The following is a 10,034-nucleotide window of genomic DNA, read 5'->3' on the forward strand; positions in this document are numbered from 1 at the left end:
CAGCAAAAGAGACAGATGACTTTATTGTCATGTTACTTACCGTAAGAGCAGAAACAAGGAAGTTATTGGTTTGTGTAGTCCCGTCAATACTTTGGAACCTGTTCCCAGATGAACAATTGAATTATGCTGACCAAAGATGTTCAGGTATCAGCTATTTACACAAAATAATTTACACTGAAATCATGTATCTATATTTTACTTGACAGGAGGTGCTTGAACACAATCATCTGCCTTGTTTATACCTTGCCTCGTATCTACAAAAATCACCCTCCTTCAGGTCTCCCTCTCGCGAGCACCATTTACCAAGAGAAAAGGGCCCAATTACCCCACTATTGCAAGGCAGTGACAAGATTGCTGATGAACCATGGAGTGAGAAGACAGAAAAGCCAATGGTGTCTATCTAACAAATGGACAGAAAACTACAAGGCTAAGCCTCTACCATTGATTTATCGAGAAAGATAATGGAGAGGACTAGCTAAGGATTACCACTCCTGTAACAGCTTGTCAATGGATAATAAGCATATTCTGGCCTGGGCTTATTATTTTGGATGAAAGCTGCAGCACAGAGATTCAAACTATAACTTGGGCCTGCGTTGTTGGCATGCAAACCCTTTGCTTTGTTCTGAAAAGTGGTTCCGCTTTGAACAACAAAGAATGTGGAAGTTAAGATGATCTACACTTACTGTAATGTTTAATCAAATTACTCATTGAGTCGTTGCTTTATAAGCATGTCATCAGTCTAGACCTACTTCACCTGACCTCTGCCAGTTTTAGATGGATGAGCAAATGCAAAACACACTCAGATACATTCATCGGACAGACAGTTGCCTACCTGCATGTTCACCTTTGAATTCCCACGTTGGCCAAATAAATAGAAGACATACCGGTAATAGAATGTTTATGCAAACAGGACACATTTATAAGAACAGACAGTGTAATCCAGAGAGAGAGAGAGATAGAGAGAGAGAGATATAGAGAGAGAGAGAGAGAGAGAGAGAGAGAGAGAGAGAGAGAGAGAGAGAGAGAGAGAGAGAGAGCAAAGTAAAGTTGTTCATTGTAATGACATCATTAAAGAGATCATCTGAGGGGGGGGGGCAGGAGTGCAGGAGAGGCCAAATCCCTGTACTGAATGAGATATAGGATAAGATAGACCAAGTGTGAGGGGAGATAGAGAGAGAGAGAGAGAGAGAGAGAGAGAGAGAGAGAGAGATCTCCAGCTGGTAGACAAGCCCTTTTGTCCTCTAGTGTGAAGCAGCTGGTCAGATGAAGTCACCATAAGAGGGTTTTTCAGGACAGAATTAAAAGGCAAGCAACTACTTCACTGTCCAGCCGAGTGGCAGCCTTATGTTCCAATTTTCAATTCATTTCTGCAATATGACCAGAAGTGCAAATGTATTCCGTCCTGGGAAAATTCACCACACAGCATACAAATCATTTTCAGTGCAGCACTAGGTCTTATTAAATCCATTGCTGGAATGAGCCATCATAGCCTATATTCTATACAGCCTAAATTCAATTTGGCCTGTCTATATCATCCTGCAGGCTGCAGGTTTTCAACAATTTGAATGAGCTGAGGAAGATAATGGATACAGATAGGAAGACACGTGTGTGTGTGTGTGTGTGTGTGTGTGTGTGTGTGTGTGTGTGTGTGTGTGTGTGTGTGTGTGCGCGTGTGCGCGTGTGTGCGCAAGAGAAGACGATTACCATGCCACAGTCAGACATAAAGTCATCATTCTGTACAAGTAGATACTCCACTCCAGCTAATTTGTAATACTAATAATATGCTCCGTCGGTTACTCAAGGTCAATACTCACTGAAAACAGCCACGTATAACCTTGTAGATCGGCTATGTATTGCTATTTTGGACGCGCCCATACGACCGAGCTTACATCAGATTTAACAAGCATGTTGGAGAAAGTTTTAGCATCGCTGGTTCGCTTACCATTCGGCAGCACTTTCCGAGAAAATCGACTTTAAACGTAGCCTATAGGCCTATTGCCTTATTTTAGCTTGAGTTTTGACTCTACACCTTCCGTCCCGGTGCAGCAACTCATAATGTGGGCTCGCTACAATAACACTGCTCTTGTCTTGTTGCATTGTTGCAAGTGTTTTCATGGCTCGTGTCACCCTCATCACTAGTAAACAACCATACTTGTTGTTGGCAGCTTCCTTAAAGGGATGGTGGAATTTGGCCGATAAACTCAACATCAGTATTCAGTAAAGAAAACGTGTAGGTCGTCATTATTAAAAAGGTCGACTTTTAATTAAGCAGATTAGCTGAACAAATGCATGTTGCTGCCTGTGAGTGGCTGACTGTGGAAACAAAACTAATAAAATGTATTTACTTTTTAAAGCATTCACAGTCAAATGTGCCCAAGCCAACAAAGGCAAAACTAAAATAAGTTGTGTTTTCACATTTGCCCTTAAGTTATAAGTGGAATGCTGAAAGCAATTTAAGGTTTTATGTCTGTAGAATAATAACACATTTTACAAGCCATCTTTCATCCTCACCAAATTGACTGGGTTGCAGCCAGACAGGGATGTTGTAATATATGTGCATGCCACACTAATAAGCCAAACATTTTATTAGCACCTCAGTCACTTTGCATTTCCATTGCTCATTTCTATTTTGGTTGTTAGTAATATGACATTGAAAGAGTGAAAATGTAAATTTTTTATATAGGCCTATCTACCGTATGTCAATTTAAACCTGACCTTGACCTTTAAGGCCAGGCACCACGGGGTGCCAGAGGGGGCACCTTCAGTTGCAAAACGTTTATGTTTTACTATATAAAAATGAGATTTTCCCCCTCGCCATTTTCAACTCCCCCCACCCCTCAGTTATTTCATCTTGGAGCTGACATATTATCCATGCATGCAGATAATTAAGCATTGTTGGGGCGCTAAAGATGGTGATTGCGTCGGTCTGTCCAACACTTTGGTCCCAAATAAAGACTTCTTAGCTCTAGCTGGTTCATGGATTGTGATAGAATTTGTTCCCCAGAGGGTAGCCTACCCAGTACCCAGAAGGTGAATCATACTTTTCCTCTAGCACCACCCTTAGCCCAATTCACTTGCACACAAGATATGTCAAAATGTAACGGGTGGATTGACATGAAATTTGCTCAGAGCAACGCATCCCTCACCAACCTTAATCCGGTCGAACTACCGGGAGGTCGAACCTTAGGGCCTCAGGTGAAAAGGTCAAGTAAGTTTACACATGCAGCCTACTGTATGATATTTCATATTTCATAATCATATTGCAGGATGAGCTGAGTCTAGCACCAACATTGGGTCAAAATAAATGTCTGTTCTAAAGGCACTTTGTAAGTTTTTTACAATGTGGCTCTGCAGGAAGCTAGCGTGTGTGTAGGGGTGGGGTGTGTCGGTCAGTCCAGAGCTAATCTCACAAACCACTGTAACGATCAGTGCCAAATTTGTTGTGTAGAAAGAAGTATCTCCATTACTATTTTTCAAAGCAACCAAATGTATGGCTACAACCCGCCTCGCGCAGCACGCTCAGATCAACCAACGCAAGGAGGCTGGCAGAACATTCACAAAAAAAGCCATGACCACGCTCCACACGTCCCTGACTCTTCTCCCTTCTGGCTCCAAAACTATTAGTCCAGCAGCAGGGGGTGTGGAGTGGGAAATTTGGTATATGTTTTTTTTTATTGGCCTAAAATATTGTCTATATAGGCTATACATACATTCATGAATCCAGGTGTCGGTATTGAGCAATTTGTTTTATAGGGGTTTATATGTGACCATACCATTAACATCCTATTTCATTATGCTTGCTTGCTGTATATTGCTCTGGATTAAGAGTATCTTCTAAATGCCTAAATTGTATTTAAATTTTACGTATAGCCTACTTTTTAAAAAAATATTTAACTTTGAATTTATGGTCATTTATTGTATTACTATAAAGCATTTGCTGTTGCTTTATGTGTTCAAAACATTTGACCCTAGTTTGGCGTAAGGAGCAGCATGACCTCTATAGGAGCCCCTAGTGGGGTTTTTACATTCTTTGTTTCTCCATCAATGAAGATACACAGATGTTTCTGTTAGTTCAAGATGTTCTAATCTAAACTGATGAAGCAATTTTCATGCAATCTGCCAAGGCTGCAACCACACAGCAAAAATATAATAAATCTTAACATTCATAAACAATTATGAAACATCAGGTGGAAAAAAAAGCTATAAAAATGGCAAATTATAGTACTTGTCTACACCTTGATGGCATGTCTTAATTTGCTTGTAAAGATTCCAACCAAAGTTGCATTGTGTTGCCTACAGTAAATAGCATGATTGGAATGTTCCTTCCAGCGGTATCATGTAGCCTTCCATTAAGTTCCATACCTTCACCTGGGCCTGTCTGAACTCATATGTAGACATCTCCACAGGTACAATGCCTGTTGGGATTTGTTACTTTAAAAACCCCAGAATATTTCAAAAATGTAATATTGGCATGTCTCTAAAGAAAAAATGAGTTTCCCTGTAAGCTCTCTCTCTCGCACGCACGCACGCACGCACGCACACATGCACATGTGCGTCTGCAGCTACAGTCAGGATGTATATGAATGTGGGCTGTTGTTGCTAACGCATTGCATGACCCTCCAGGCTCTGATAGCTTTGATGGGGTCTGCAGGGAGCTGCAACGGCATCCTACCTGGCACAATAATGAATCTCATCCAGTCACAACAGACTGCTGTGATTCACAGCAGCATGCGTTGACACCGTTTTCCTCACTTCAGTCAGGTAACTTGCAGCTATCCATCTTGCATTTTCTGTGCTTGTCTGTGCATTTCTTTAAAAGATACATTTTGTTAGTCGTAGTAACGATAGTTAGTAATAACAATAGGCGTCGTAATAACATCACCATCCCTCTACGTTTAACACAATTAGTTAATCTAATTAATTAGAAGATGGTGGTGTATTGGTGTATAGGAATAATAGTCTTTTTAATTTGATTTCTGTTTACAGCACCCCCATCCCAGGCCTCTTCTAATCACTGTACACCTTCCGGAGGCCTTCTGCTTGTCTAAAATGTTCCCTCTTCTGTTCAACGCTGTATACAAAAATACAGGTTTTATCGAATAATAATATGCTATATAGTGATAACTGCTTCATTAGACTTGGCTACTAATTGAAGCACAAATAACAGTTACAACTAACAGAGTAATCAAAGTCTTCAGTACATAAACAACAAAACATTCTTTCTGTGTTTATACCATACCATACCCACCTGGTTTGTCACATTGTTATAGTAATAACTGGGGAGTGAAACAGAGCTTCTCACAAACCAGGTGTCTCAGTCCCAACCAGCTGTGAGAATATTACCCCAACAAGAGTGGACAGGAAGACTTGTAGCTATTCTCCCACCATAAATGTTCCTCCTCTCTCATTCCACTTCCCCTCAACTGTGTGATGGGAAGTATCAGCACCAGTAAGCAGGCATTTGCTTTAAAACAAAACACCCAACAGCAGGGAATGAGTTCCAAGCAATCCCACAGAGCAGCCAGCCGTATGGTGAGAGAAGATTGCAGAGCAGCAGACGATCGGCAGAGAACGTGTGTGCGGGAGAGCAGTGGAGCTGAAGACTAGAGATGGACCGACACTCATTAGCTTATTCAAGCAAGTAAAAAGGAGAAAGAAAAAAAGACATCTTCATCGTTACATAATATCTATCTTGTGGTTGAACCTCTGGGTTTCTGTGGACACACGAGCATGCAAGTTGAAACATACACCCACCCGTGTGCTGTGTATCCCTAAACCCTACACCCTGAGTGTTCTTTGCGGTTATGATGACAACCGGTCCTCTGTTATTCAGTGGCTTTTATTTGTATCCTGTTGCTGGAATCAACAGAGAGACATAACTGACATATGGAAAGGTGATTGCACGTGTGTGTGTGTGTGTGTGTGTGTGTGTGTCTGTCTGTCTGTCTGTCTGTCTGTCTGTCTGTCTGTCTGTCTGTCTGTCTGTCTGTCTGTCTGTCTGTCTGTCTGTGTCAATTCCAGGTATCCAAACACAAGACTGGGCATGTTCAAGTTATCAGCATATGGTGGTTGAGGCGGTTCACCTGCTGAAATGCCACGCGAACAGCCGAGTGACAAAACAAAAGTGCTACAACTCTCATGCCCGTGCCGTCTGGAACAGATTAGGGATCAGATGTGATATGTCTGTCACTCACACACACACACACACACACACACACACACACACACACACACACACACACACACACACACACACACACACACACACACACACACACACACACACACACACACACACACACACACACACACACACACACACACACACACACACACACACACACACACACACACACACACACACACACACACACACACACACACACAGCTCAACTCTAAATATTTTTTCACTTGTTCAGTAGTCACTGTAGTATTTTATATTTGGTTGATATGTCACAAAACAGATTGTTGCTGATTGTACCAGGAGGAACACTTGCATATGACTTATGATGCTAAAGGTCACCCTTGATCTGGCCACATACAGGGAAAGGAATGCAGAACATGAATCTCCAGTTTCAAGGTGCTGAGCTAAAGGGGAGTGTTCAGTTTGTTCATTCAAGAAGGTTGGAGGCATAGGTTATAAATGTGATGTTTTACATACCCTCTAGTGGCCTCTAGTGAGCTGATGCCAGTATTACACATAACTGCAACGATATAGTCAAATCTCCAGAACATCAACATCAGGGATGGCTATTGGCGTTGAAGGATATTTTTAAAAGCACAGTTTAACAAGATCATTTCTGTGACACAGGATATATATATTTTTTTGCAAACAAATGCTGAGGCTTGAATGTTCCTGTGAAACCAGAATTTTAAAGTCATGAAAGTAATGTGTTCACATTTAGGTTAGGTTATTCACACCGACTGTGTTAATGTTTAGGTTGTGTTAATGTGTTCACATTGTGTCAATGTTTAGGTGTGGTTCATTTTAGGTTTATGTTAGGTAACCCATTTAGACCTGAGAACAGATTCTACAAATGTCTTCTAAATCATGACGGTTTTCTGTAAAACCTATGTTTCTAGGTCAGTGTGGCGCTCAACCTTTTTCATGTCAAGGACCCCCAGAATTATCTGTAATGCCGACCCCCATCTGAAAATATGTTTTTCCAGGGAACCCCCAGAAGCCAAGATTTGAGTTAAAAAGGTTCGCTCTGAAAGAATAGCCTACATATTCAAAGATTTGCGCCACATTGTCACGATTTTTCAAAAATAGCAGATCTACAAGCTTGTAGGGTGGCACCGAGACGCCGAGCTACGAGTTGTAGATCTGCTATTTTTGAAAAGCTTGTAGATCTGCAGGGTTCCTGTCCGTTCACATTGTGTCAATGTTTAGGTGAGGTTAATTTTATGTTTATGTTAGGTTAATGTGTTTTAAAGCTCCACTCTGAAATGTTTATATCCTACTGGGGATTCGATCCCAGGTCCCCTGAGAAAATGCTAAACTTTCTACCTTGTAGAGCCAGTCACCCAAAATTAGAGAGGACCTGTGATGTCATGCCATACTTTTTAGGGCTGCTCTGCCAGAAACATCGCGGGACAAAAAACATTTTCCAAATGTCATTATGCTTTAGTCTGAACATTGCAACAGACACAGCACTAGAGGAGCTGCGCTGAAACTCCCCCCAGTTACATGAAGGAATCGGACAATTCATGAAGGATGAAGGGAAGGAAATTAAGCTCAATAATTTCACCACTTTGCTGTCTGTAAATGTCGCTAATGGAAATGACAACATGCAGATACATGGACAAACTCTCACATGGCAAGTGAGTTTCAGAATAGTTTTCATATGATGTAGAATTAAGTATGTTTGGCACAACATATCTCTGTAAGCAAGCTTTCTCTGTAATGAATATCTGCTCACAGTTGACACATCTAAATTACATTATGAAACTGCTTAGAAACTGGTCCCTGATGTTGACAAGCTGGTTAAAGCAAAGTCTGAGATGCCAAGTGTCTGGAAACAGCATGAAGTAAAGTAGTTTTGAGATGTTTTGAGCTGAGCCTTTTCTGTTGGGTTATTCCCCCCTCCCCCCCCATTATTTTGTATTGACATTTTCTGAATATTTAATTATTCTGTGAATTTAAATAAAAAGACTAAACTGAGTTAATTGTCTGAGTTTGATTGCTGAAAGCAGGCCTGTATAAAACATGTTGTGTAGTAATTACAGCTGCAGATAGAGCACATTTTGCAGATGTAAATGTTTGCTTAGACAGGTAATGTCCTCACTTCAAATTGAATTGTTCTATCAAATGTTTTATTGGGGCTCCTTATTGCATTGTTTGTTAATAGTAGTCTTCTCCATTATATATATATATATATATATATATATATATATATATATATATATATAAAATATAATATGATACTGTAGTTATAGCAGTGACTGAAAAACAATGCTGTATGAGTGAATGCGTGTGAGCGCGGGTCCGCAACTGGTTCTGGCCCACATCAAGTGACCTTTTGACCAATGCGGCCCTCACCCCAAAATGGGTTCGACAGGCCTGCTTTAAAAGGTGTAGTGAAATGAAAAATATGTTTTTCACACTTTTAGACTTTTAGACATCCGTGGTCATCATATGAGCATACCTAACAATGGATGTCAAAAAAATGGGTACATTTTCATGTTCATGTCCATAAAAATCTAATTTGAATTACATCCTGAAAACACGTGTCGAGGCCCACATCGATAAAAGCAAATAAAAATGAAGCTCACCCATTTGATTCCCCATATCTGCGCATCCGTCCAACACAGCTGCTACTGATTACAGAAATCCTCTGTTTTTATTCCCATGATTCAAGATAACATCCATACAGTGTATTACTCGGTTTAAACTTTAAATCACGCTAAAATATGTATCTGAAAACATTATAGGGTAGAAATAAGCCACATATCAGTAAACTGGTACAGCATGGCCGACTATCTGACTTGTAAACAAACACACTCCATGTCCTGTGTGTAACATAGCTACCGTCCCTAGCTACCGTCCCATCGCCTGAAGGGATGCGACACTCTGATTGGTTCAGAAACTTCAGAGCCAGCGTTTCAAGCTGAAACTTCAAAATAAAATGCCCACCGTTTCCATTTCACTACACCTTTAAGTAGCATGTGACATGTCATACTAGGGGGTTTTCATGATTCTGAATCCATTCCAAGCATTAGTTTTGAACAAAAAAACACTCCTTGGGCTAAAAAACGGCCATAGCCGTCATCACAAATGTGATGAGGTCACCACAAAATGTGATGAGGTCGTCACATTTGGGCACATTTGCGCAAGTGCCTATGGCCAAATTTAGGCCAAGGAGTGTTTTTCGTGCAAAACTAATGCTTGGAATGGATTCAGAATCATGAAAACCCCCTAGTTTGACATGACACATGCTACTTAAAGCATAATGAAATTTGGAAAATGTTGCCTTGTCTCTGGTGTGGCATACAAACATGGCCATGGTTTGTTTCCGGCAGAGCAGGCCTCTCATTCTGTGGACCTTCAAATTAATAGAAGAAACACAAATAAAAAGTACGGCATGACATCACAGGTTAAACTCTATTCCTTGAGCTTTTGGGCCTGTGGCCCCTCGACTATTGAGAACGCTCAGGGGAGATATAACATTTTGACAATCAGGCAGTACCAGTTGTCAACCAGTAGTGGTCCTACAAGACCACTAGGATCTAAATGTCTCAATATAAAAGCTGGGAGACCAAATACAACCACCACAGTTGTTAGTTATATTGTATTAACATACTGTACTGTACTGTACTGTACTGTACTGTACTGTACTGTACTGTACTGTACTGTACTGTACTGTACTGTACTGTACAGAGAGAAGATTGGCCAAAATATAATTTTATTCATAAAAAAAGGCATATTAGATTTAGGCCTGTCGCATGAGGACAATGATACTTCATTGGTGAGCTGTCCCAAGTTGTTGAGCTTACTGAAAGTAAACTATTGTGAATTTCAGTCATCAGTGTCA

At 40.7% G+C, this 10,034-nt stretch overlaps 1 protein-coding gene across 1 annotated transcript in view; it reads right to left on the bottom strand.

Annotated features, from left to right (window-relative positions):
• LOC306923494 (tRNA (guanine-N(7)-)-methyltransferase-like) overlaps window positions 1–10,034 on the bottom strand; it is a 167,431-nt gene that overhangs the window by 94,318 nt on the left and 63,079 nt on the right. The window lies entirely within an intron of this gene.

Source organism: Electrona antarctica, assembly GCF_951216825.1.
Source record: "Electrona antarctica genome assembly, chromosome: 5".
Lineage (NCBI taxonomy): Eukaryota > Metazoa > Chordata > Actinopteri > Myctophiformes > Myctophidae > Electrona > Electrona antarctica.